The sequence below is a fragment of the Agelaius tricolor genome, unplaced genomic scaffold (genome assembly GCF_023055355.1).
Source record: "Agelaius tricolor isolate 1412-34295 unplaced genomic scaffold, bAgeTri1.0.p SCAF_4, whole genome shotgun sequence".
In the NCBI taxonomy this organism is placed as follows: Eukaryota; Metazoa; Chordata; class Aves; order Passeriformes; family Icteridae; genus Agelaius; species Agelaius tricolor.
Genome location: NW_027269264.1, coordinates 16,266,730 through 16,293,057, shown reverse-complemented (window position 1 = coordinate 16,293,057; position 26,328 = coordinate 16,266,730). Strand labels below are relative to the sequence as shown.

Sequence of the window (26,328 nt, the reverse complement as noted above, 5' to 3'; positions counted from 1 at the left end):
TTGCTATACGTATGTCTGGATTTTCCTTTGCCTTAAGTGACTTTAAGAAATGTCACTTAAGGCAAACAAAAATCCAGACATACCTATAGCAACACAGAAATCTGGTCCAAGTACCATAATTTAGGTATGCCATAATGCAGGTAAGAGTGTCCTAACAAGTGAAAAGAAAACAATGAACTGAAATACAGCCCCTGAGAAGCACACACAGAGAGCTCCTACGCTTCCACAGCACAGAAAACTCCTTTCAGCCACTTCTACACACAAGAAACCTGCTAAATATTGTGTTAGCATGTGCGCGCACATGTCCATACAAAGCCACACACACAACCTACAATTAGTAACTGCACCAATCATAAAGTATTTCATTCCTATGGCTAAGGCTCTCATGCTATATCCAGCAAGTATGAAAACCACCAACTAGAAAGCTAATAAGGTTTTGCCTCTACAAACTTCAAATAGCCAGCTGGTATTAAGGAGAACAACTACCAATTGAAAAAAAAAAAACTTTCTAGTGATACCTAATTAAAAAAAACCAAACATATATTAGAATTGTAGTCAACATGAAACAACATTTTTCAGGTCAACAGCACATTTTGATTTTTTTGGTGGAAGGAACGCTTGTTTTTCAAAAGAGAATGGAATTCAGAAAAGGGAGAAAAATCAGAAACTCTTCAGATTTTTTTATACACACAGTTGCTCTCAGTCAGGCATTACACATGCACAAAGTTATACCTCCTTACTAGCAATAACAGCAGTACTTATACAGGGTTGTTTATCACAGAAGAAATACTGTAATTTCCAAAAATATCTTCTTTGGTAACTAATCTTCAAATTTCAGCTTGATTCAGATAAAGCACATTAATAAAATGCACATTAATTAAAAGGAATTACTGTTCTTTCCTTCCCCCTTTCCTAAACTGAAATTCACTGCAAATGATCCTTAATATTGAGTTGAATTTGAGTATTTACTTTACTCTTTAAAGTACTTGATCATAGAGAGCTCTTGTTGCTTACACTGATAAAAATGTTTACCTCCACAGAGTATGAAAAAAATGCAACTACAAAAAAAATCTTGAAAATCCTCACTGCCTTCCATTTTGTGATGGATGCTTACTAATTTCTTGCTTAGAGATCTTGTTTTTTGGCAAGTCCGTGATGGATGAACCCATTCTGAGTGAAGAGTGCTTTGATCCAGACAGACATCATCAACAAGAAGGTCTGACTGAAGTCAGACCTGCTGTGCAGAACTCTGCTAGGCCATATCTTCACAGGAACTAAGGAATCTAGGCCATGTCCTACCACAAGCTAACAGAACCAGCCTGAGCTGACTGTGATGGGGTCATTCCCTCAGCCTTATCTTCTCCAAGCTAACAAACCAAGTCACCTTAACCACACTTTAGAATTCTTGCCCTCAAGACCTACCACCATCTTGGTCACGTTGCCCTCTCTAATAGCTTTAGATATAAGGATATTGAGATATTTAAATTGTGTAACCCAAAACCTAGCACTCAATGTGAGGCTGCCCCAGTGCAGAGCACAGTGGGACAATTCCCTCCCTTGCCTGGCTGCTGATGCTGTGCCTGATGCCCCCCAGGACACGGCTGACCCTCCTGGCTGCCAGGGCACTGCCCACTCATGTTCATATTCAGCTTGCCAGAAAAAACCAAGCCCCAGATCTCTTTCCAACTCTCTTTCTGGATGGTTGCTTTTCAGACTCTTGCTCCCCATTTTGTATATTCAAGCAGCATTACTTTGGATCAGACACAGAATGTGGCATTTGCTCATTTTACATTCCATATGGCTTGTGATTACCCAGCTCTCTGGTCTATCCCGATCTCTCTGCAGGGCCTCTATACCCTCCACGGAGTCCACCGCTCCTCTTAATTTAGTATAATTGGTAAAGTTACTTCATGTAGGACAATTTACTTACTATCTGCATTCAGAGACCATTTCTTAAAACACTAAAGAGCACTGTCCCTAACATGTATCCCTATGGAACCCCATTAGTGACAGGTCCCACCAGTCTGATGTCACCCCATTCACTGCAGCTCTTTGTGCCTGACCCATGAGCCAGCTGCTCACCCACCACATGATGTGTTTATCCAGATGTGGGCTGGACATTTTCTCCAGAAGGGTCCTGAGAGAGACAGTATCAAAAGCTTTACAGAAATCCAAAAAAGATTACATCAACTGGCTTTGCTTGGTCAACTGAGTAGGTTACCTTGTAAAGGAAAATTAAGTTTGGTAAACAGATCTTTCCCCTCATGAGTTTATGATGGTTGTGACCAATGACTGCGTTGTCCTTATGATGTTTTCAATAACACCCATACCAGGTACTGAAGTGAGACTGACAGGCCTGTAGTTACCACTCCTTCTCACCTTTCTTGAAAATTTGGTTAAATCACTGCTTAGTTTGCATTCAATTACTGCTTAATTGATGACCATTTAATTTCCATTCAATCACTGATTAACAGTAATTTGATCACCATGTAATCACTAATAAAAGCCTTTTAGTTAACATTATAACCATGACTTCTCTAAGTTCACCTGCCCCTTGGCATTTTATACATCGGACAATATGAACAGCTTTACCAAATTAAGTTCAAAAATAACTTATTAGAATTTAGAAAAGTAAAACAGAAAACCAGGTAGTGACGTCTAACTTTAAGTCCAAAAGACACTATGACATCTTTCCTACATATGCAGAAAAATAACTAAGAACATATAGTCAGCTTAAAATAAAAACATGTGGTGCACCCATTTTCAACACTTCAATGCAATTTCATTGAAGATACCAGAATTATTGACCTAGTTAAGAAGCAAAGTGCTATACAAAAAAGGAGATTTCAAAATGTTCCAGAAACATTTTAACAAAGTACATATTCCCAGCAGAACAGTTACTGCTGTTCTGCAGTCTGAACCCAAAGAAAACTAGATGGTCTCCTCAGAAATGAGCTGCCTATCTTGCCAAGGAACATTGACTTAGCTTCCCTGTGTACCCACAAAAAGGTCATTGCCGTTAAAAATGTCCATTTGGGAAATGTCCTGTGAGTAATATCTCAGTGGCAGAGTAAAACTCACCAGGAGTTCTACAGCCAGTAAAAAACCACTGCAAACCTCAAACAGTTTGACTTTCACAGGAAACACCCACAAACAGTGGTCTATGGCTTACCTACACTGACAGGTATCCAGGGAAAGGAAAACCTAGAATAAACCCGTCAAGCTACAAGCCACTTTTCCTAATAGCTTTAAATTAGCTTGTTCCTACCAGTAAATCTTAAACAGATTCATTTCAGCTCCCGAAACCGAAAGCTGCTGACAAAGCCATGAACAGTTTGCAGTACTTCACTAAATATGGAAGCAATCTCACATCTCTCAATTCTTAGCTTCTCACTATAAGGAAGTAAATAGGTAATGTGAAAAGCATACTCTTGACACCAAATAACCACAGGATGACACTATTTGAACTCCGCAGTGAACTCTAGTTATAGTAACAACTCCAAATGTACTGTCATATAGTAGACAGAAAATACAAGCAACATCCCCTTAAAAAACAGGCATATTCACAGATAGGATATAATTTGATAGATGCAAATTCAGCCTGCCAACAATACACTAATAAATTGCAGATTATCCCATGTCACAAACTCTCCTATCTTATCCAAGAGCCTACTAACCAAATGTGTTTAAACATTAAAACATGCTTCATAGCATAAAAGATTGCTCTTTTACGTTCTGAGTTTTGGGGGTGTTTTTCATAAAAACAAAAGAAATCAACCAAACCTCAATTTCTTAAACTGCCAAAACGACATTCCTATGAAATAAATTGTGAAAAACATGATTTATCAACTGAAGAACCCTCTGTTCTCTGTGATGCAAAGTATTTTCTATAAGTTACATTAATAAGCATGAGAGGGCTGAGACACTGTACCTGGACACTTCTTGTTCTGTTCCTCAGAACACAACTAGAGAAACTTTCCAGGATACATCTGGATTCAGCACATGGTCTCTTGCCTGCCCTCAAGATAACAACTTTCTTGGTTGTGTCTATTTCACCATTAGCTTGGAACTTTTCTGTGAAACAGAAGCATTTGGTTTGCTCAAGATCTGGGCTGTGTGACAGCAGGGGACAACAAGCAGATCAGCAGGTACCCTGGCAAGATCTGGAGCAGATTCTTCGCCAAAGGTGCAGCCACTGGGCATCCAGCTGGCTCCAGACTTCACCCCAGGAGGCAAGCCCTGCATCAGGGACCTCACACAGCCTTCCAACCCCCAGGTACAGCCTTGTGGATGTTATCTACCTCTGCAAGCACCCTCAGAGCAGGTAGCTGATGTTTTTAAAAGCTGAAGGAGAAAACAGATGGATATGTAGGTTACTAAGGTTTTATTTTTCTCCCCACAAACAAAATCTGATTCACCTGAATTACATTTACACATTCATTCTGACCGCAGAAGTACTTCAGCCAGCTGGGTCTCATACGGTCATGCATCTGCTGTTAATTCTCTTCCTTAAAAATGAATTTTGTTTGCTCTCAAGCATATTTTGCACCAGAAACACCCTGTTATTTTTTCCCAATACATTCCAGATTAAGCTCACATCACACAATATGAATTATATTCGCTGCAGGCAAACATGACATTGTTAAAGCTGAGTCATGACAGCTACTAAATACAACCTCTTTTAAAGAGGATTTAAAGAACACATTTTTTTAAAAAATCAATTAATCCAGGACTGTAAAGGTAAACTGTTAACCTTATTGTTGGTAGAAGATGTTTTCTGTTTGCTAAAACCTAACTCACAACAAAGTTACCTGCTTCTCAATTAAATTCAATTAGAAAAAACTCTATATCCTGCTACCCTGTGCTCGGAAATGGATCTTCTGAATGCAGAGCCAAAGACAGTGCTGGAGTCCTAATTAGACCCTGATTTAATTTAATAAAAATTAACAAGGTGCCCAGCTCTTCTTATCAGGTTCATGTTCTTGGACTGATCAGAGAGTTCTATTCTGAATTAGTAATGAGCTATCACAACAATATAAGATGTTCCCAAAAAATCTTAACCACACAAAAGAGCCCACAAAGAACCACATCACGATCCTCCCTGCCCCCAAATAAGGGTATTTAATTATTTAGCTCAAGGCCAGACAGCCATTGCCGCTTAATTTCTTTTAGCTATCAGTTACTCACGTTCCCACACAAAAACTTCTGCCTTTGAATGTCTGTTCTTAACATAACTCACAGGTTAGAGACCAATTTATTAACTAAGAAATCAGAAAACATATTCTGGAAAGGAGGAAAAAAGAAGGCAATGAGGAACACACTGGATATGAGGCTAGGTCTGCCCGTGGATAGACACACCATGCCTACAGAAGAGGCAGGTGTTTAGCTGCCTGAGATGTGATCTTACGCATAATCACTGCACTACACTTCATCCACATCCCATGATGGCACCTCTGGAGATGCCAGGTGTGGCTGTGAGGGAGCTGATTTGCACCAGCAGAGCAGTGCTAGCTACCAGACAGAATTGTGGAGCAGACTACAGAAAGTGAGTCTGGACCAGCTGCTGCAGCTCCCACAGACAGACACAACCCGGACTAGCCAAACCTCAGAGCAGAGCCTCTCCCAAAATGCCTCCCTGCCCCTCACACATTCTTGTACATCCAACCCTTCATGGCCATCCCTGTAGGGTTGACAGCTGGGCATCCAGAGCTAAATCTAACTTTGTTTTTTTAAGATGTGATAATTGCAAAGCAGAGTCATGTCATATGGCCTAGCTAAAAATTAGTTCAGACAAGTGTTTTTTCTCCTGAAAAATGCAGTGTATTGCTATCTGGCACAAAGAAATCAGAGCTGCATCCTGTTGAAACTAAACTATTTCCATATAATCATAACAACAACAAAAAGAGGTACTTAAAAGATCTTGAGTTTGGCCAAAGTAAATGCTCTGCAGTAGCACTGTGCTCATAAATTGCTTCTATGGTAAAATATTGAGTTACTTGTCAATAGCTACTACATAGCACGAACAAGCTCAGAGCATGTTGCCAAGTCAGGCACATTGTGGGACACTTGTCTGTCAATTTCACAGAAAGACATTGTTGCTCTGAAGGGAAACAGAGGTGCCTAAGCTGAGCATAGATGTGGGTTTCTCATTTAGTTGAACCTAGCTAGAAAGTCCTTTGTTAAAAGAGTATTTTTAATCACTGTGAACAATGAAGAGACCAGTACAGTGTTTTCAACAATAAATTTAAAAAAAAAAATCAAAGTTAAATTACAAAGGATAAACATGAGATCAAATTATCTAGCTTATTTATCAAACATAGGAGGTTTTTATTTGCATGATCATGCTTTCAGATGAAAGATGGAAGCATAAAACAGAACTTTAATTACAAAAATAATTATTATGTCCAAAACACAAAGGACATTGTTGATATAACTGGGTTATTACTTTCTAAGGCAGGTTTGCAAAACAGCACTTTTGTACTCTGACACGCAGACTCCAGGCCCCCGTTACTACTCTAACACAGACTTAATCAATTGATCCATTAAATCAAGTTAAATGGTATAGGGGGAAAAAACGGAAAGCTATTACCAAAATACATTTCCTGGAGTTTTTTTTCTAAATTGCACAACAGTCTCAGTAGGCAAGTAGTGGAAGTTTCAGCCCATTACTCAGTAGGGGAAGAAACAAAAAGGTTCTTGATGTATGTTAAAAAGCTACATTACCCAAAAAAAAAAAAAAAACAAAAAAAAACAAAAAAAAACCCCAAAAAAACCCCCCCAAAAAACCCCCCAAAAAAACCCAAAAAAAACAAAACAAAAAACCAAAAACCAAAAAACAAACAAACAAAAAAACCCACCACCAACAACAAAAAAACAACAAAAAACCAAAAAAAACCCAACTTAATTCATTAACAATTGAAAGACTTTGCCAAAATAGTACCAAGCAAGTAACCAGCTTTTGCTTTTTCCCTGAACAGGCATGATTCATGATCTTAAATCCAGTGGCTTCTTTGATTTAATTTGTGGTGTCAATTTTGAGATAGAATTGTCACAGCAAGGGCTGGTAGTTACTGTAAAAAAAATCATGCATTTATATAAGGACTTTTGAGCATAATCAATCATGAATTCCATTTCTAGTATTTAACAGGAATTAGTTTAATTGCTAAACATAACAAACAAATAAACAGGAGGCTCATGTCAGGTATAGGCTTTAAGGAAATCTGATCTCTTCCTCTTTATCTGTGTGGGAAACTAAGGCATGGAACAATTGTATTTTAAGGCAGCCAAGAACATTCATAGTCAACTTTGTTCTAAGCACACACATTTCTACCATTTTAAGGATTTCCATGTGTATCTTCTCACAGAGATAAGGCATTGGAACTGCTCACAGATGCTAAAGACAGAGATCCTTTCAACAGACCAACAACTATCTACTAGTTTTTGAAATTCTGTGTATTAATCTTTTACAATTTTATGAACAGACATACTAACAGCAAAATATGTTACCTTTTCCTAGAAAGCAACACATATATGCATCAGCAGAAGTTGTTCTATACTCTGCTCACAGAACTCTGCAGTTCATTGAATAGCATGCCTTGAAATAACCCCCACTGAATATGCACTGCTGATTACTTTAATCTGTGATGTATTTAAAAAGAACCCTACACATATGCCTTAGTATCTGTTTTCATTGCATTCTAGCAGTACAACTATAAAGACATATTCAGACAATTTAATGACAAAATCACATTATTTTTAAAGGGAATCTTTTCAGTTATACAGTTTTACTGCTCAGAACAAACATAACAAGTGGTCCTCTGCATGTCTGTTAGTAACACACACTGCTTCTCAATTAACATAATATTCAGAGAAGACCAGGTTTAATTCTTCTTTAAGTGGAAAGATTGGCTGAAGTAAGGATATATAATATGAATATGCTGCAGTGGCTGCAGTGTCCATGGAAACTACTTTTTTACTAGAGGGGCAAAATTACAGTATCCACCAGGCGAGTTAAGAGTACATACTTATCAAGTTTTATATACTCTTAGCAGCGTCATTCCCTTATGTCAATCTTGTGTATTTATAAAAGCTCTGCAGTATCCTCAGCAGCTCTTTAACAAAACAGTCTAACAAACCCCTAATGGATACAGGGAGTCTGTATATAGCTGTGAATAGCTGTTCTTCTCCATTGAACACATGTGGCAAGGAAAAATTATCCATTAAATATTCATTTCTGTACCAGTAAAGTACTAGTGTTCTTTAGGTAACACTAGTAAAACACATACAGTTGTTAGAGCCGTCAACACTTACTTGCCAGATACACACCAAGCAAAACATAAAAGAAGATTTGTTCTCTTCCTGCAACAATACAGGACTGTAACTGTGCCAGTTAACACTTCATTTCTCACTGTTTATTAATACAAGGGTTTGTGCAAGTCACTAGAATTTTCTATTCTGTTTTTAAAGGGTTCTCATATGGCATAACAGGATTTTAAAATGCCTCATTTTTTTCTCAAGATACAGACGTTATAGCTTGAGATTACGTATAGGAGTCAAAAGCCTTTTAAGTGAGACAACCCACAGAAGAAAAACAGGTTTAAAAAAAAAACAGTTTGGAAAGAAACCTTGGTTACTAATGCTGACCTACAGAAGTTACAAAAAACCTAATAACATCCTGTTTTCTGATGGATGTATTTGCTACAACTGCATTTCTTTGCATAACTGCTCTTTGCAAAGCATTATTAAGTTGGAAGTATATTTTTAAAAAAACAAATATATAGTAAGGTCATTGGTTAATTTGTGGCCACTAACATGCTTGTACTGCTTCATATTTATCTGAATGTTCATTTCTTCTTTCATGTTTGAGAGTTTTGTCTTATTTTGTAAACTAAGAAGCAGAAAAAACCTCCCTGAAGTTTGTACCTTCATTGTGTAGATAAATGCCAGATTAATTAAAGGTAACCTGCCTTGTCTAATTGCAAACAGAAACAGCGATAAATGGACAGGTGTGCTTCGATCTGAAAAGGCCTCCATAACACCATCAACCACTACTCTACACAAAGAGACATTAAAGTAATAACTGAAGATCTTGAACCTCTAGTCCATTTGTATAATTTTTTAGAATAGGCATTCAAATGCCATTTGAAGAAAAGAAGTGATGCAGTAACCATTAGTGCCCTTAGAAATTTATTCTGATGATTGAGCCATCTAAGTCTGAAAAATACACCCCTTCATTTCCTTACAGCTCTCAAGCACTTTCTCATCCTGCCCTCTTTCCTTAACTTTTTGCCCCTTTTTCTCAAAGAATATTTTCTCTACCTCCTCACTTTTAAAAAGGCAATATACAGGAAGAAGGACAAATAAGCATCTGAATAGTGTGCACATTAGGGAACTAGTGCATCACTAGCCTTTTACTATTATTTTCATTATGAATGACATCCCAAGTAAAGACATACAACACACACTGTTTTCTTTTGGAATAAATTAACCAAGGCTTTATAGTAATTTTCCCTATTTCCCAATTTACCTTGACATTTTTGCCATGAATGCATTCCATATGTTTTAGGTTTTTAAAAAAAATAATAAATATTCTATTGCTCTTGTCTATGTATCTAGCTTCTGTAGGATGATCAAACTGGTACAGCTCAAATCTCAAAGAAATAAAGATACCAGAGTGACAGACAATGCAGAACTTGGGAAAAGTAAGCCCCAAACTACTAGGCATATTCCTCAAGATACTTGAACTAGTATGCTCCTGTTAAGGCTGAAACTAATGTTAGAGTTGTGTGCAAGCTTTATCTTTCTGCTGGTGCTTCAAACAAACAAAACAATAACCCTCAAGGTGTATCAAGCTACACAATTCCCAGTCTCCTAGTGCTTTTCCTTTTGTGCTGTCTGTTCTCCCCTTTCTGCACTGTGAAGCAGGCATGTTAGATCCTGAGGACTGTAAGGGTAGGAGCCAAAAGTCAGAAAACAAAATAAAAAGAACAAACCAAGCAGCCATGCTGTGTTCAGCTCTTTATGCAGTGATGATGATAAACAGCCATTGAAAGAGAACTAGGTTCTTTTTGATACTTATGAGTCCTTTTATACTTATGTTCCTACAACTTCTGTTAGTAGAGAAGCCTGTGCTTTCCGCTTCTGCTCCATGTTGTCCAGGTCTCCACACTAGCCCAGCACAGTCTTCAGACATTTCTCTTACCTACTTCTTGATTTCTCGTCTTTCCCAAGAATAGCTGTTCTTCTCCATTGAACACATGTGGCAAGGAAAAATTATCCATTAAATATTCATTTCTGTACCAGTAAAAATAGTATCTACTTACAGCAGGTGTTATCAGCGTGAAATAAAATCTTATTGCTGTAAGATGGCACAGTAATGAAGTTACATTCTTCTCCCCGTTGTGGGCACTTCACTTTGGTGATCACATTACCTGGCAATATTTGCTTATCCACACTGAATGAACACTTTCAAGTACAAAGACCTCACTCTGGAGACTTTGTTTGGTAGGGAGGAAAGGGGAGTAATTAGATTATTTGTAAGAAAACATATTTGAAAACAGTATCAACAACTGTGATACACATCAGAGGCATGCTGTCTCCAAGCAATCTCTCTTGCATTATTTCAGTTAGTTACCTGCTTGCCAACAGGTAAGGAAGGCAAATGAAATACACAACATACTTCCCTCTAGTCCCCAACCTTCTGACCTAAGGAGAAACCCTAAGTGAAGCCTAAAAAATAAACTATGCTTTGACCATAGTATTTCTCATGCCCAAACAATGAGAAGTCATGGAGTACTTCTGCTGATAACTTTAAAGTCCTGAATAACAAATGTGAAGTATAATACTTGTGCTGCCTCACTATGAAAAGAATGCTGCTTCCACACCGAGTAAGAATCTCAATAAATATAAGCATGAAGACTCAAGCGTTTCTCACATCATTCAAAACCATTTACCTACTTGAAACAGGGAAATACAAGTTCCTTTACTCAAGATCAGCTACAGATTTTTCAGACAGCCAACACAACAGGCAGTTTTTTCTAACATACATGACAAAGTCATAAGGAAAATGGTAGTGACAACTACTGTGGCTCTTTGTATTGGGAAGGATTACCAGGTTCTTCAAGACCCAAACTAGCCACAGACAGCACATGTAATTACAAGGCTTAGCTCCTGATGGACTTCATATCTGATGCTTTCAAGTTGAAGCCCAGAAAACAAACTCTTTTCCAGAACCTTCTACACTACTCTCACCATCTGGTGTCTTATTCTACTCTTCTGACAGGTAAACTTATTAACTAAGTTATTTCTCTTGGTGACTATTTAGTTCCTTGGACCACAAGGTAAACGTATATTCAGAAGCATCTTCCTGGCTCCAACTGTTATTATGGTGAAACAAGGCAAACCATAAGAATTTCCTAATGTACAAATCCACTACTTTTACTGGTATCCATGGTGCTGCCATGGTCAGCACATGCTTCCCTTTCAAAACAGGGACAAAGTCTCATTTAACACAGCAGAACTTATCCCATGCCCTCAGTGCAGCAACGAAGAGATAGAAACCACTGACTAGTACAACAGCTTCATTTTTTCTCAAGAACTACTGTGGCAAATGACCACAAAACAGGCATTACACAAGTTTTGAAAAGACAAAAATAGCCCAAACTAGCACACTGCCGTTTACAAAAGAGGTACAATGAGAGATTTTTTGACTTTGAGAGAAGAGGCACTATTTTCTTCAGCTCTATGGAGACGCTTTCCCCAATCTCCAGTTACCTTGAACTCCTAAGAAGCTTTGCAGACACTTTGAAAAAGACATTGTAGTATCTCTGAAATATACAACTGGTATTTACAACTGGTAAATATCTTCATACTGAAGGTTTGCTCTAGCACTCTGTCTGCACACTACAGAACTACTGCAAAACTCCATTATCAGGCAAGTTAAGTTGTAAAATTCAGTAGAAGCCTCTCTATCACAGAAAAAAAGAAAGGTGTTTCCTGCCTTCACACTTGTCTTAATTGTGTCTGGTTTTGTTTGTTTGTTTTGAGTTATTTACTAGCATAACAGTATTTCATTTATATAATCCTTCCCAGTGAAAGTTCTGCTGGAGGGTACAATCGAATCTGCATGTGTAATTGACTTAAGTAAATAAACTCAAATGAAAGAAGCAATTTACTTTGACTAAATTGTCAAACAGTTACACGGTGACAATTCAATTTACCATAAAAACTTTCTCTGTTTTGAACAAGGTGCCATCTCTCCCAATGTCACACAACTGTTCATTTTTCCTTCTCTGTGTGTGGGTGGGGTGGGAGATATTTTCCTTGTATCTGCTGACAAAGATTCACTCTGTATAATTGGAAACAAAAACCCAAGAAACCACACATCAATTCCTTTGCCTGGGATAACAGTTTTTATCTGAAAGTTTAGATTAAGTTGTAAGAAGTATGCGCTTGAATAAAAGTTGCAGTTGTTCTTGAATGTGTTTTTCCTTCTCAAATAAAGGAAAAGGACTGTTAAACACGGTGTCAAATTTTAAATATGTAGCTTTAATTTCACTAGAAACTTCTGAAAAGAGCGCAAGATATAATTACTCAATTAAGTATTTAAGTACAGTCTCAAGTCCTCTTCCAAACCAAAACATTTCCCTTATTTTTCCTGCCCCTCACAAAAAAATACAGAGAATTCTACAACTTGAGTACTGAGGTGTCTCCAAATATTTTAACACTTGACCTTTCCCTCTGCATTTTACAAGTCAACAAATATACCTAGTAAAAGGAACATGTTCTCCTTAGCTTTCACCTTCAGTGCTCAGGTCAAGCGGCAACAAAAAAGGGAAGCCAAGAAATCAGAAACTCATTCATTCTACCATTAAGCTTCATTAAATCTTGCTTGAACAGTTTAGTGGGATGATAGCTCTTCACCCAGCTCCAGTGCAGGACAATAGTGCGTGTGTAGCACAGTCAGTGGATGTAAACCTGGTCCTGGACTTGCAATTGCCTCAGGTCAGCATTTTGGCCTGATCAAAAAACATCCAGGAATCACCACATCTGCTGCTCCATTTGCTCTGGGCTGTGACTTACAATCAGCTTGTAGGACAAATATTACAGACTGCATCTAGGAGGTATGAAAAGGTAAGGGAGAACAAACAAAGGCCTGTACATAACATCTTAAAAAATGTCTACTGCATTTGACAAAAGACTGGAAAACAACTAAAATAACCAAAATTTCCTCATTGCAGTAACTAGATGAGCATCACGCAGTCAGTAACAGCACCTTTAGCAGCAAGGTGCACTTGCTTCCTAAGTGGATTTGATTTCCCTTTTTTCTCTTATTTCTGGAGAAATAAGGAGTGACGGCTCACATGTGAGATTCAGCATGCAGGCCAGATATGGTTGTAGTCCTTTCACACGGAATAATCAGTCACTGCCCAAAGCCCTCTTTGTCTGCCACTCAGACACAGATCATTTGGTTTAAGGTATTCATTATTCAGTCTCTCCCTCAAATAAACGCCCCCTCTCTCCCAGACATGCAGCCCAAACTGTGGCTTGTGAATCCCTATCCACAGCAAGGTAATTAATGAAGCCTATCGCATTCTCATCAGTAGAGTTATCCTCAACCCATTCATGGAGCTTCCCATGGAAATAGATCAGATTGCTCCATCTAAAAAATGAAGTATTTAACGTCAGTTTCTCTAGAAACCATCTGTCACAATAAGCACAATCACTTCAGAAGCAACAATGCAAAAAACCCTTTGAACTAGTTCACTTTTAAAAAGAAATTTCTTTCTTAAACCATTGCATCTTTAAGGATTTTGTGCACCTACACTACAAAAATCAAAACCGACTTCTTTCATGTTCTTTAAATGGTGGCAATGAACTCTCTGCACTGTACCAAACAACTGTGGATTCTCCAGAAAATGCACTATCAAGACTCTTAACAGCAACAAAGACACTGGCAAGTCCTTAGTCATTGGTTTATTGATGTACTAAAAGACACTTGGATATATTTCAGTCTAAGCATCAGAATTGAAACAAAAAATATATATTCCTAGTAAGAATAATAGGCACACAGGTTCATCTAAATACTGTGTTACCCATTCAATTCACTCATCCTTAACCCCCTGGCCATCCTGGGCTGGGAAGCTGCCCTCATTCTTTTCTCCAGGCCCTTGTTGCTAGGGTTGCAGCTGCACAGCTCATTGCTGTTGAAGCTCATGTCTCTGGAGGGGGACACAAAGGGTTTCATTATCTGCTCCTCCCAGCCGCCAGATAAGAGCATTCCGCCCTCTCCCCCCCCCAGGAGCAGGCAGGCAAGCCTCTGCCAGACGTGACCACTGACATGAGGAGCTGCAGAGGGCACGGTGCCCTGCTCAGCTGCCTGTCACCACCAGCTTGCTCCCTCCCTCCCAGCACTGCAGAAGCTGCTCATTTGACTCATGACTTGATGGGGAGCTCACACTGCAATTCAACTTAAGAACTACTGAGACAAGACCTGTATTTTTAAAACTAGCGAGGACAGTCTCCTAATAAACCCAGTCTTCCAGAAAGAGCTCTGTTGAAGAGAAGTGGCCTTCTCTGGGGAATACAGACTGAAGACAGAAAACAGGAAAGGATTCAGTGACCAAATAAGCATACTGTGCTGTGGTCTCAAGCAGTGTTCATTCGCACTGAACAACCCTGCCATGGTTTAATTTAAATATTTACTGGCACTAAGAGCTAGATTCATTCTGCACACTTGTGAAGGAGAGGGCTATAGGCAGTGTTTCCATTTAAGAAATGTAGTTAAATAAATAAAATTAGAAATATTTTAAAATTCTTTATTTCCTCGACAGGTTTTGGTTAATTGTAAATGCCAGAATATTGTCAGCAATTTCCTAAAAGGAAGTTGTTTAGCATTTCTGGTGTCAGAAGAAAGAAAACAAAATTAATTATTTTCATTTTAGATTTCCCTTTTTCATGGCAAAAATTCACCGCTAAAGAGCAGAAAATTATTAGAGAAGAGAAAGACATTAACTCTCCATGAGAATCCTGAGTAGCAACACACAACATCTCATTAAATATGGGGGTTTTTGCTATGTACAAGTAGTTTACAATGGAAACAGAATATTTATTTCATGTACATCTTACATATACACTTTAAAGATTATCAGTTCTACATTAATAGCAGATGCATAGATTGAATAGTGTACAAAAGCATTCCCACACAGGGTGCCAGACAATCACACAGCAAAAGGTGGAAAGGAAATCACCATCTATCTAGGCCTTTACTAAAGGCCAGACCAGTTTTTCACTTAATGTCATCAAATCAGCAGTCCTGTTCCTGAAGGCCTGTTTCTTTACAACAGTGGACAGTGAAGGAAACATCTAGGATCTGTGCCAGCTCTGAGGAAACCCAGTCTCCATAGAAGGCAATATGAATTCCATTGTTTCCTGCCTGTAAGATTAGCAGAGCACGCTGGCAAGGCTGTGCGCTTACTGTACTCCTGAACAGTCAGGAGGTGATGACTTCCAGACAGCCTGAAACCAAAAGGCTGGTACCTGTCCCCATGATCTGACAATTGTGACCTGGGCCATAGGGAGAAGCATGCTGTTTTAACTCTTAATAAAGGACAGCCCAGTCTTGTTCATGGTAACTTTCTGAGAAACAGGTTAGATCTTCCCTCATGGGTTTCCCCTTGCTAGTTCTACTGAGGTCTTCTAGCCTCATTGTTACTTCTGAAGGGCACAAGGAAAGCAGAGCTGAGCAAACCACACTTCTTTCAATGAAATAAAAGTCCACATTTCGAAAAAAGCAGCATATTTACAATTACCTGTCTCAGTTCTGTGTAAAGCATCTAATCCTGAAGAATACAACTGGTATTATTCAAGGACCCTGAGTGAAATACTTCTAGTACAACAAAAGGTTTATTTTTTTCTTACCCTACAATTGTGGGCTTTCTTCCATCATGAGAATATATCATAAATATTTAAAGCAGGAACAAAATAAGATCAAGAAATGGTACAGGTACCATTGTTTACTTGTAATACTATGTGTTTCAGTATTTGATTCCACCTGCTCTTTCATCTAGCCTTATCTCAAATCTCTGTCTCCCCCTCCTGTTGCACAGCTCTGTAACTGGGATGATAGAACAACTAGGAGAGAGAACTTCAATTTCCATGTTAAAGACATACATCAGCTAGAGTCCAAGGGAAAAAAAAAAGCAAAAAACCACCACAAACAACACATGTATTTCACATTAGCCAACAAGGCAGAAGTAACTAGAAAAATAAAGAGGGATAACAGAGAGGAGCAGTAGAATAACACACAGTGATGCTGAAATAACTGCAGTTCTTCAACATGCAATGTAGTGAATAATGCTGACACCTGTCAAAAGAGAGTGAATCTTCTTTTTATGTCACTAGTACATCCATTATTGAACAACTGGAAAAAACCAGCAGGTGTGTAGATTCTTACATAGCTAGATAGATACCTCAAGCATTTCAGCTGCTCTAGTGAGATGTGCACAAACCTATCACTCCCAAAAAAACCCACTGATTTAACTTGCTTTGTACTATACTGATATCCCAGACAGCTGCAAAATTTAGACAGTACTGGTAACACCAGCAATAACAGTCCATGCATATTGGTCGTCAACTTTGACAAATACAGACTGGTATTTTGATGGAAAAAGGCACAGTGCTTAGGATTTTTGCAAAAATTCTGAAAACAATAGTCTAAAATTCTTTCACTTCTTGATGAATATCCCATTTTACTGTAATATTGAAAATGCAGTTTATCAAAAATTAAATGCTCTTTAAGTGTACCAATACTAACAGCACAATAATGAGATAGTAAGAAGTCTTTTAGAAGCTCTTCTGAAAAGCTACTGCTCTTAAATTGTCAAGCAATGGAGTTTTGTTACTTTTGTAGCTGCATGTTACTAGCAACTGTGTTATTAAACACACCCTCAGAATATCAAAAGCTTCTGCAAAACTAGCTATTATTTCTGGATATATGTGAATCTTGCTTCTAGAGGATTCTCAGCTATATGAAAAGGAAAAAAAATTAAAAAAAAAAAAAAGGCAGTGAAACAAACAAAAAACCACTTCCACACTTGAGCTCAACTTGAGCTACCAAATTAGCAATAGCTGCAGTGCTACTCTATTGTAAAGCTTCCGGTGAGTAAATGCTACGTGACTTCTTTAAACACATATGGGAATGAAAGCATATCAACCTCTCGAGACTGGAACAAGCATGTGCTTTTTAACAGTTTGTTTTGGGACACAGATTTTTCTGCTACAAAACTTCACACTGGGAAATTAAGACATCTATTTACAAGGGGTTACCAGTCACAGCAAAACAATACGTAGGACCAACACATAGGTTAACAAAGAGTATCCATCAGTCTCCAATACTAACTTAAAGATCCATTTTAGCCCAAACCATTCTGTAATTTATAACACATATCAAGTCCCTTCCCCATAAATGGCATGACAGTCAGTATTTGCAATGCTATCAACTTTTTCCTGGGCTTTAAAAGCAGAAATAGTTACATACAGTCTTTCTCCTGTACCACCCACCACAAAGGACTTAATGATGTAATGCTATCCATCAGCCTTCAAATTCTGGATCAAACTAACAGAATCACTACAGTGGTACCAACCTCTGTAGCTATTCTGAGACAGAAGGAGCTAAAAGGAAGAGGCAGAAAGGTAACAGGAAGGGTTAGTGCTATATTGGAGGTAACAGGAAAGGCTGGGGTTCTAACGGGGGAAAGAGATGAAGAGGAGAAGCAAGGCAGAACAGAGCAGAGAGAGAGAAACTACACTTAGGAAACAGGTCTGAAGATTACATATGATATAAAATAACTGGGTTGATTGTTTCATTTTAAACAAAAAAAAATCTGAAGAATGGAAAGTAAAAGCACAAGAGATACCCTACCATATCAAAAAGCTTTGCTGAAATATATCTTAATATTCACAGGCAAAGATAGTTGCAGGAGATATGAAGGAGCTAGATGGAGAGCAAAAGAATGAGGGTACAGAAACAAAGGAACCATTGTACTTATGAGAGAGCACTTGTGGGCAAAATCATTCTATGGACTGGGTTATCTGAAGGTAAATAAAATTTTGACAGTAAGTTGTGTTTTTATTCCATAGAAATTCTGTTAACAATGAGAAATTTCAGCAAACCTCCATGAATTTGTTTTCACTACAACAAATAAATCAAGTAGTAACACCTATATACAAACTGCTCTGGGGACCTGCACTTTATAATCAGTGGGGACCAGAGATTCATGTCACTGTGTGGCTTTTCATTTACTTGTTAAGTCACAGTCCATTAAAAGACAGTCAATACAGCAGTCTCTTGTGGCTTCTCAAGTTAGGGCCTTTATGTTAGAAGCATCTCAAAACTCAGATGGAAAGTTAGACTGCGAGATTGTCAGAAGTGTCATGTACCCCCGCAGTTTCCACTCAACGCCTGAGAGATTTTTTGAGATGCAGGTGCTACTCAACTATAGATTCAGCTTGCTACTTTGTAAATCAAACAATTCCTCCTGCCTCCCAGCAATTAATTACAATGCTTTTCTGTGCCTCCCATCCCTCTTCTGCCTAGGGTAATTTATGCATACATAAATATAGCTATAATACATATATCTATATTTATATAGATATATATGCTGTAACAAGTAACTATCACCCATGTAGTCTTCTTTAAGAGCAGGTAATTCACTCTTCCTCCTTACCACAGTAAAAGCATCTTTCCCACAATACTAGCACTATCTTGAACAGACCACTCTTTAAAGGGGTTTAGGGTAGCCTTACTATCCTCATTTTTTAATTCACTCATATTAATTAAAAAACAAACAAAAACCCACTGAAGCTACTGAAACTCCCCACTGTTTTTGTGCCTGAGACAATTCAAAAGCAGCAATCCTCATTTGCCTGTCAGTGGGATTTAAAGAAGTTCCAGGTTGAGGCCATCCACTCTTACAGGTCTTCCAACTGTCCACCAAGGAGTGAATATTTGTGCCCAGGATGCACAAATGCAGCCCAGCCTCTGAATGTGATCCATAATTAAGGCCCAACATGACTGACAAAGTAACTGTTGACAAATACTTGAAATGAAGTTTAATAAACCAGCCCCAAACGGAAGGTCAGCCATGCATAATACAGTCACAGAGAGGCAGATCAATTATGCAACAGGAATAATGGAAATACTGGCCTACTTACCCCTCCTCCCCAATTTATTCAGTAACAGAAAACATTCCTGGTAGGATTAATAACTGGGAATGAAGAAAGACTAGAAGGATTAAAGACTGATTTCAATGCAATTGAAATTACATTTCAATGCAGAGAAAGATTTAAAGACAAGACGGGTTTCTTTTTAATTGCCTTGGTCAAAAGAAGAAATCAGATTCTTGAAAAATCTACAGCCACTACTTCATACTAAAGGGGGCAGAGCAGCAAGATAATTGCTTCACTCTTTGTATTTTACAAAGAAAATTACATAACTAATTGATGTCTATGCAAAGCATAATATTATATGAATGAAGCATATTCCAAGAAACTGATCAGTCTCTTCTGGACCCTAAGGTAGCACACAAACAGTCCAGTCAAATAATTCTGAACATTAGTAGACATGTCACAGACAGTCAGTCTCCGTGAAATGACAGGAAGAAAGAAAGAAGCCTGTAAAATCTGCACCTCCAAACAAAAATGTTACTAAAATTTTCAAGACTGTATTCTGAATCCATGTGCACAGATAAACTCTGAACAAGTGCATATTGGAACACACCACTCCTTCAAGGGACACAGGTTAAAGTGCTTTTCCTAACAAGGATGTAAGCTGCACATAATGTTAAGAACAAAGCTAGAAAAAAAACCATTCTGTGCCCTGCAGTGTGCTGTTGGTCCGAAAGACAGCCTGCAAGACTGTTTTGTGTGGCAAAGACAAACTTGAGAATTAATTTCTGCTATTAGCACAAGTCTGTTCATTACTCATGCTTTCCGTCTTTATATTAGATCATTCATACGGGACAGAACAGGATCCTTTTCTTTCCTTTCAAGAAAATGGACAGCTGCATGATTAGAAGCTCCACCCAGAATTCAAGAACATTCAGACATGTTAATGGAACAAACAGATCTCTCCTGCTTGTGCTCACTTTCAGCCAGTTCTTAGATTTCACAGCAGCTTTTCTCTGCCTCTGAGCTACCTAACTTACTAGATTTTAAGTATTTCAAGTAACTTCATGCTGCAGAATAGGAGTCTTTAATTATTTCACAACTTTAGCAATCTAATCTGACTGCGTAACACCAAGGCATTGCCTGGCAGCTTTAGTGAATGCATAGTATTGCACACACAAACCTGAAGTACATAAGACAAACAGTAAGCACTGAACATAGCAAGGACTATTAACACTCAGCCCAGGCTCTCCCAAGAAACAGGATGTCAGTGTTCAAGTACACCCAAGACATTTGTCCTTGGCATTCTCTCTGCAGAGAGCACTTTGTCCCAAACATTAAGTATTGAATGGACTTTGGGGCATTTTCCATGGAGATGTGATTATTCAAGGTAGAAAAAGCCAGAATTATACTCTTAAGCTTCTCAGGCTTTGTGCCATAAGTACAAAGTGGCAGATTTTTTTTTCCAGTATAAAATCACAATTTTTTTTTTTTAAATATTCATTGCAAAGTACAGTGTAAGAGGATAGGACACAGGTTTTTCAGGAAGTCTTATTTCCCACTGCACATAAGATAAGCCAATTTAAGAAAAAGATTATAGCATACAACTTCCAGAAAGGAAAAAAGTCCTATAGCAGAGAACTACCGGATTTGTGAAATAAAGTGGATTCTAGAGCGAATTAGAAGTCTAATTAAAAAACTCCAAAACTGAAAGCTCTCTCATGTGTATATTCAATATTTTAAATTACAGAAAGTGGACATCAGGCATGTATATTTCCCAGCATAATTCCTCTGGGGTGCTGTGCTTTCCTTCTCTTCCCCATTACAGCAGAGGATGACAAACCAGTTTAAGTATCTAATTTAGACATCAACCAATATTCCCTACACACTTTTCTATTCTTTTTGTTTACTATTCTCTGCATACAGACAGGTATAATGAAATTCGGTTACCATGACTGCAATTGTCCTATTGACAAACTTTGTTTCCTAGTTTTATGGTATCCAATGACACAAAGCTTCAGAGAATTTGTATTTCATGTTCCACATACTGTGAAAAGTGAGAGCAAAAGGACCATGGACTTTCACATTAATATAGTTCAGCTGGATCAGCTATGTTCTACTTCGAAATGCAAATAAAATGTTTCAGGGGAAAAAAAAAAACTAAACCATTTCTGAACACTTGAGAAGCTGGATCAGTCACATAATTCAGCTGCACCCCAGTGATTTGACCCAAGTTTAACAATGGAGGAAGCAGAGGACAGTCAGATACAAACACAGATGGTACAAGAGTCAGCAGTAATGGAGTGGTTGCACAAAAGGGCATCTGAAATGGATCAACAGAAGGACAGTTTTCTACCTGTGTTACTTTAATTATTCTACAGGATTAATACGATTATATGAATTTAGAAGTTAAAGGTAGTTAATCAACACTGAAAAACAGAAGTTCTTAATGAAATAAAATGGTGAGATCCAAGATCTTATGTTGAGTTTCTTTCCTTTCTTTCTTTCCTTTCCCTTAGAGTAAAAAGCACTGAATTTCAATTATGTAAATGAACTAAAATTTCTCTTTTTGGCATTGCTTCAAATAAATGAATCAACTATTAAATTGAAAATTAGAATCATAGAGAATTAATGAAAGTGCGGGGGATGAAGTCTAAACATTTCCTTACTCAGGAAACTAAAACCTTGCACAGAAAAGCCAGCCCATGGAGACCCAATTCGAAAATCATATACTAAAAAAGCACGAGAATATAAAAGACATATCTGAGATTTTGAAGATGTGTGTTTTTTCTATGGTGGCATCAAGATGTGCGCACAATATATGAACAGTCCACCAGCATTTTAGGGTAATGACTTCTGGATGCAAAGAGTAATGCAGAAACATTGCACCAGCTTTTAGTTCTAGACATGAATGGAACAAAGGCTTCCTTGCCAAACTTTAATAATTTACAGTTTTGACAATGCCTTCACAAGAGAAAGGTTTTTATCCATCTTTTCCCTCACCCCAGTATTCTAGAACTTTAGTGAATTAGCAGTAAGAGAATGGAAAAATTGAGAAAAACACATTTTCAATGTGGTTTTTTTTTTTCAGATTTTTTTGGAGTTTCCTCTTAACAGTTGGAAAGTGTATGTTTAAGAGTATCATGAGGCCAGATGAGGAATATACTAACTATGAAGAAGAGCCACAAGCCTAAATACTTATACTTCACATGACTGGAAGTACATCCACAAAGCACATGGTCAGAGTCATGTGACAAAAGCCCTGGCATGTGAACAAAGTCCACCACACAACTGCAGTGAAGCAGGGAAAGGAAAAGTTGCAGGGTTCTAGGCAAACAGGCAGCAGGAAATGGCACTAGAGCACTGTCCATCACTATCTTACATACTTTCAATTTCTGAACCTCAAAACCTTAAGAAAAATGAAGAAAAATATTAGGATCTAAGGCTTTTTTTTATTTTTTTTAATCCGGAATAGGCCAGATTATAAGGTTTTTATGGAGATTTTACCATCACCAACATCATAGCTGCCAGCAATGCAAGTCAGGAAGGCTGCGCTTCCTACTCTATGACTGAAGCTTCCTGGAGACACTCCTGGAGGTTGTACAGAAAGGCCAGCCAACAGGTTGGGAACACCCATTGCACTTCACTTGTTTCTGGCACAAGAATGAAACACACGTACTTTTGCACTGCGAGTTCTCTTTGCTTCCTGTCTGCTCCTGCTCCAGTGGCGATCACCACTCACCGAACCTCTGCTCCAGAAGCTCTGCTTCTTCCCCACTTGCCTTCCTGCACCAGTTGTCATCCATCCCTGTACCCTCCTGCTGCTGCTTACAGTACAGCCCTTACTCCCCTCTGGTTTTAAATACTGCTCTTCTTTTCCTCGGAGTTGTCTTCTTCAAATAGATATCATCACCATCATCTTTTACCTATCCTTATCACCCCCACACATGCTACCCAACTGCCTGCCTTCCTTCTTCCATCCACCCTCATGGGACAGTATTTTTCTAGTTGTGAATTTTTTTGAGGTTGGCAGTTTATAAAACTACTTAAAAATTACCTTAGATTTGGGCTAGTTACTACAATTGGGCTACTATTTCTTCCTCTCTCCCATTTCCTGACAGAGTCGAAAGGACAGAGATTCCTACCTGCACAGACTATTTCCATTCTGCAATGAAACATTTTTCACATGGTGGGCACATAAAACATCTGGGAATGTCCTTGAGTCCCAGCAACAAGCAGCAGGTCAAAGCTGCAGGGTCAGCAACAGAGACTGCAGCTCCTGCTCCCAGTGTGGGATGCCATTTACACTTCAGTTTCTCATGCTAATAATACAGTCACCTTTCTGTCACATGCTTCTCCAGCGTAAATTCCTGTGCAGACTTTCTTCCCCAGACTCCCTGGCAGAAACGTTTTACAAGTAATAGTGAAATGAGAGCTAAAAAGATCAGGTGATAATGGAAAGGAAGTGCACAACACTAAGGATAAGCCCAAACATGTCTGGTATCGTCAGTCATACTGAAAACACATCAAGAGTGTTCAAAGGAACTTGAGGGAAGGGAGACAGAAAGAATGAAACAGAAAATGTAACACTGACTAGCATCTTAAAATGCAAAATGTAATCTTACCTGTATTTAAACAAAATTCAACATACTTTGAGTATTTTTAGGGTAAAGCATCGATTTTTACTGGTACTTGAATTACATACTACATGAATGGGGATTAGAAGCAGAGAGTAAGGTAAAATAGAAAGACACTTATCTCCTGAAAAAGAAATCAATAACAAAGCCTGTAAAACACTATATGGAGAGTTTTTGCAATATGTTTCACAAGTTGCATCTCTTTCTGGAGAAACAACATGTGCAAGAGATTTTTATATACATTTCCAAAGGTACTGATATCCTACAGGATTCTTTTCCACAGAGTTCATTTGGATTTTTAAAAAATAAAATATGAAAACAGTAAAAAAAAATATTAAAGGAGAACTACAAGCTTCTAAAATTAAAATTGCTGTGTAGAATTGAGGTCATAGGAAATCAGCAATAGTTTCAGGGCTTAACTGCTTCATTGGTTGTTAGTGTAATCCACAGCAATTAACCCCATATAAATGTGCTACAATCATTATCAATGAGCAAAGTCAAATAGGAATAGATCTATCTGAGTATTCTGGTGGAGGAAAATTCAGGTAATTAAAACTACTGTCCATTCCTACACATTATTTAACACCACACCAAAGCACATGTACTTGAAATAAAAACTAGAAAGTAGTGAATTAAAGTTGGATGAATCCTTAAAATCAGAGCAAACCAGGATAAACAACTCTGTAATATACAGAGCTGCAAACTAAATTATTAAAGCCATGAAAGTTATTACACAAAGAACACCAAAAGAATTTTGTCATCTTATATTGGAATTAAGTATTTGAGATCTCTTTAGAAGCCTTAGTTGAAACAAAGGAAGTGAAATATGAAATACATGTAATCAGCAAATCCATCAAGAATTGTCCCTGATAAGAAAATTGGGAAAAGAAATGGAAGTGTATGTGGCTGCATGAATACCAGAGTCTTGGGGCAACAAGACAATAGTTTGTCAAAAATAGTTTATTAAATTTATTGAGCATTACAAAGTACCTGGACTTCCTATCACATTAGATCTGAACATTAATGTATTTTTATTATGAGCACAAAGAACACTTGAATATCATAAGTCTGCTCGACTTCTTATCAGGGCCTGCTTAGAGCTCACAAGAGGTGCCATGAAACCACATTCAGTCTTAGTAAGGTTAAAATCTATATCACGCTTTGATGGTTTTGGTACAATGAGTATTTATAGATCTGTCATACATATCTGCATCAACATTTAAAGTGAATAGTAAACCGAAAGTATTGCCTACCTGAATTTCCCAACTTCTGTAACTTTCTTTAAGCAGCAAGTTATTCAGTGAAGATATCCCCAATTTTAGAGAGCGATGAAAAACTGAAAAAAAAACAGAATTAAGTTACTATCTGTTACAGCACCTAATCCAAACTATTCACAGTGAAGAGCAATGTAACTTCATGGTTCCAGGAAAAAATCAGCTACCAAGAGGGAGAGTCAGGAGTTCCTCCAAGGCTTCTCCTTTGCAAAGCACCGCAGGTGTCAGAATAACTGAGCTACTTCCACTTGTGAATGATTCCAAGGATTAGGACTACCTTGTTTACAGCACTGCTGAAAGAAACTTCCACTGACTTGTGCACTATTAGGTCCTCTTAACCCTTATATCCCAGTATGTTTATACACTGTTTAAAATACATAAATAATTTTTATATTAGCAGGGGTGTGTGGAAATTGTATGTATATTCCAACATTATTTCTTCAAGAGTATAGCTAGTGATCAGATTTCAATTTACTGGCAATACGAGGTCATTCAGGAATAACTGTTTTGTACTAGTTCCCAATAATAATATGTAACATGGCAGTTAAATGCCATGAAGTGTGTGAGGTTTAGCAAACAAGTTTTTTACTAAATCACATCCATGACATCTGCTAACAAGTTCAGCAGTTCTCAGTTAAAGGAAGGATGCATTACAAGTACTGCAAGCAATAAAAGAAACACACTCATAAGAGCTGGCTCTGAGTTAAAAGAAGAATCACTGCTACTTGAAGTAGTAGGAGAATATTTAGTGCTGTTAAACCTCTATTCAAAAAGCTCAACCCAAACAAACCAGAAGACTCTGGTATTCACAGAGCATCCACCTGCAATGATAGTCATGAAAGCACTGATATATCAGAAATGGGTTTCAAAACAGACAGAAGATGTGAGGAAAGCTGAAAATACCAAACAATCTAGTTTACACTTCAAATGTGCATATAAAAATAACGTAAATGTGGTAGTAAATGAAATTTTGTACATCTCCTGTGTTAGATAGGGCAATGTTTTGCAGATTTCACTAAAATAAGCAAAAAAAACAAAACCCAAACAGGGCAAAACAACACCCCACACAAAAAGTTCCACCCCCCTTCTACACTTGTGATCCCCAATGTTTTAACCTTCACACTATATGGCAAGGCATTTGCTTGCAGACTTCTATTGGGGGCTTTTTTATCATATCTGAGCCCTTCCTTGCCCACACACTAGGGAACCAAGTCTTCTCTTTCTTCTCAGACTGACATAGGACAGATTTTAAA

General features: G+C 38.0%; 1 protein-coding gene across 6 annotated transcripts in view; it reads right to left on the bottom strand.

Moving 5' to 3' along the window:
* CDC42SE2 (CDC42 small effector 2) overlaps positions 1-26,328 on the bottom strand; it is an 83,373-nt gene that overhangs the window by 43,495 nt on the left and 13,550 nt on the right. For 4 of the 6 annotated variants that reach the window (XM_071424727.1, XM_071424729.1, XM_071424728.1 and 1 more), the window contains exon 3: positions 25,055-25,137. The exons of the other annotated variants lie outside the window; for them this stretch is intronic. The gene's annotated coding sequence lies outside the window, so the exon portion shown is untranslated. The remainder of the gene's footprint in view (positions 1-25,054; positions 25,138-26,328) is intronic. 6 annotated transcript variants of the gene reach the window in all.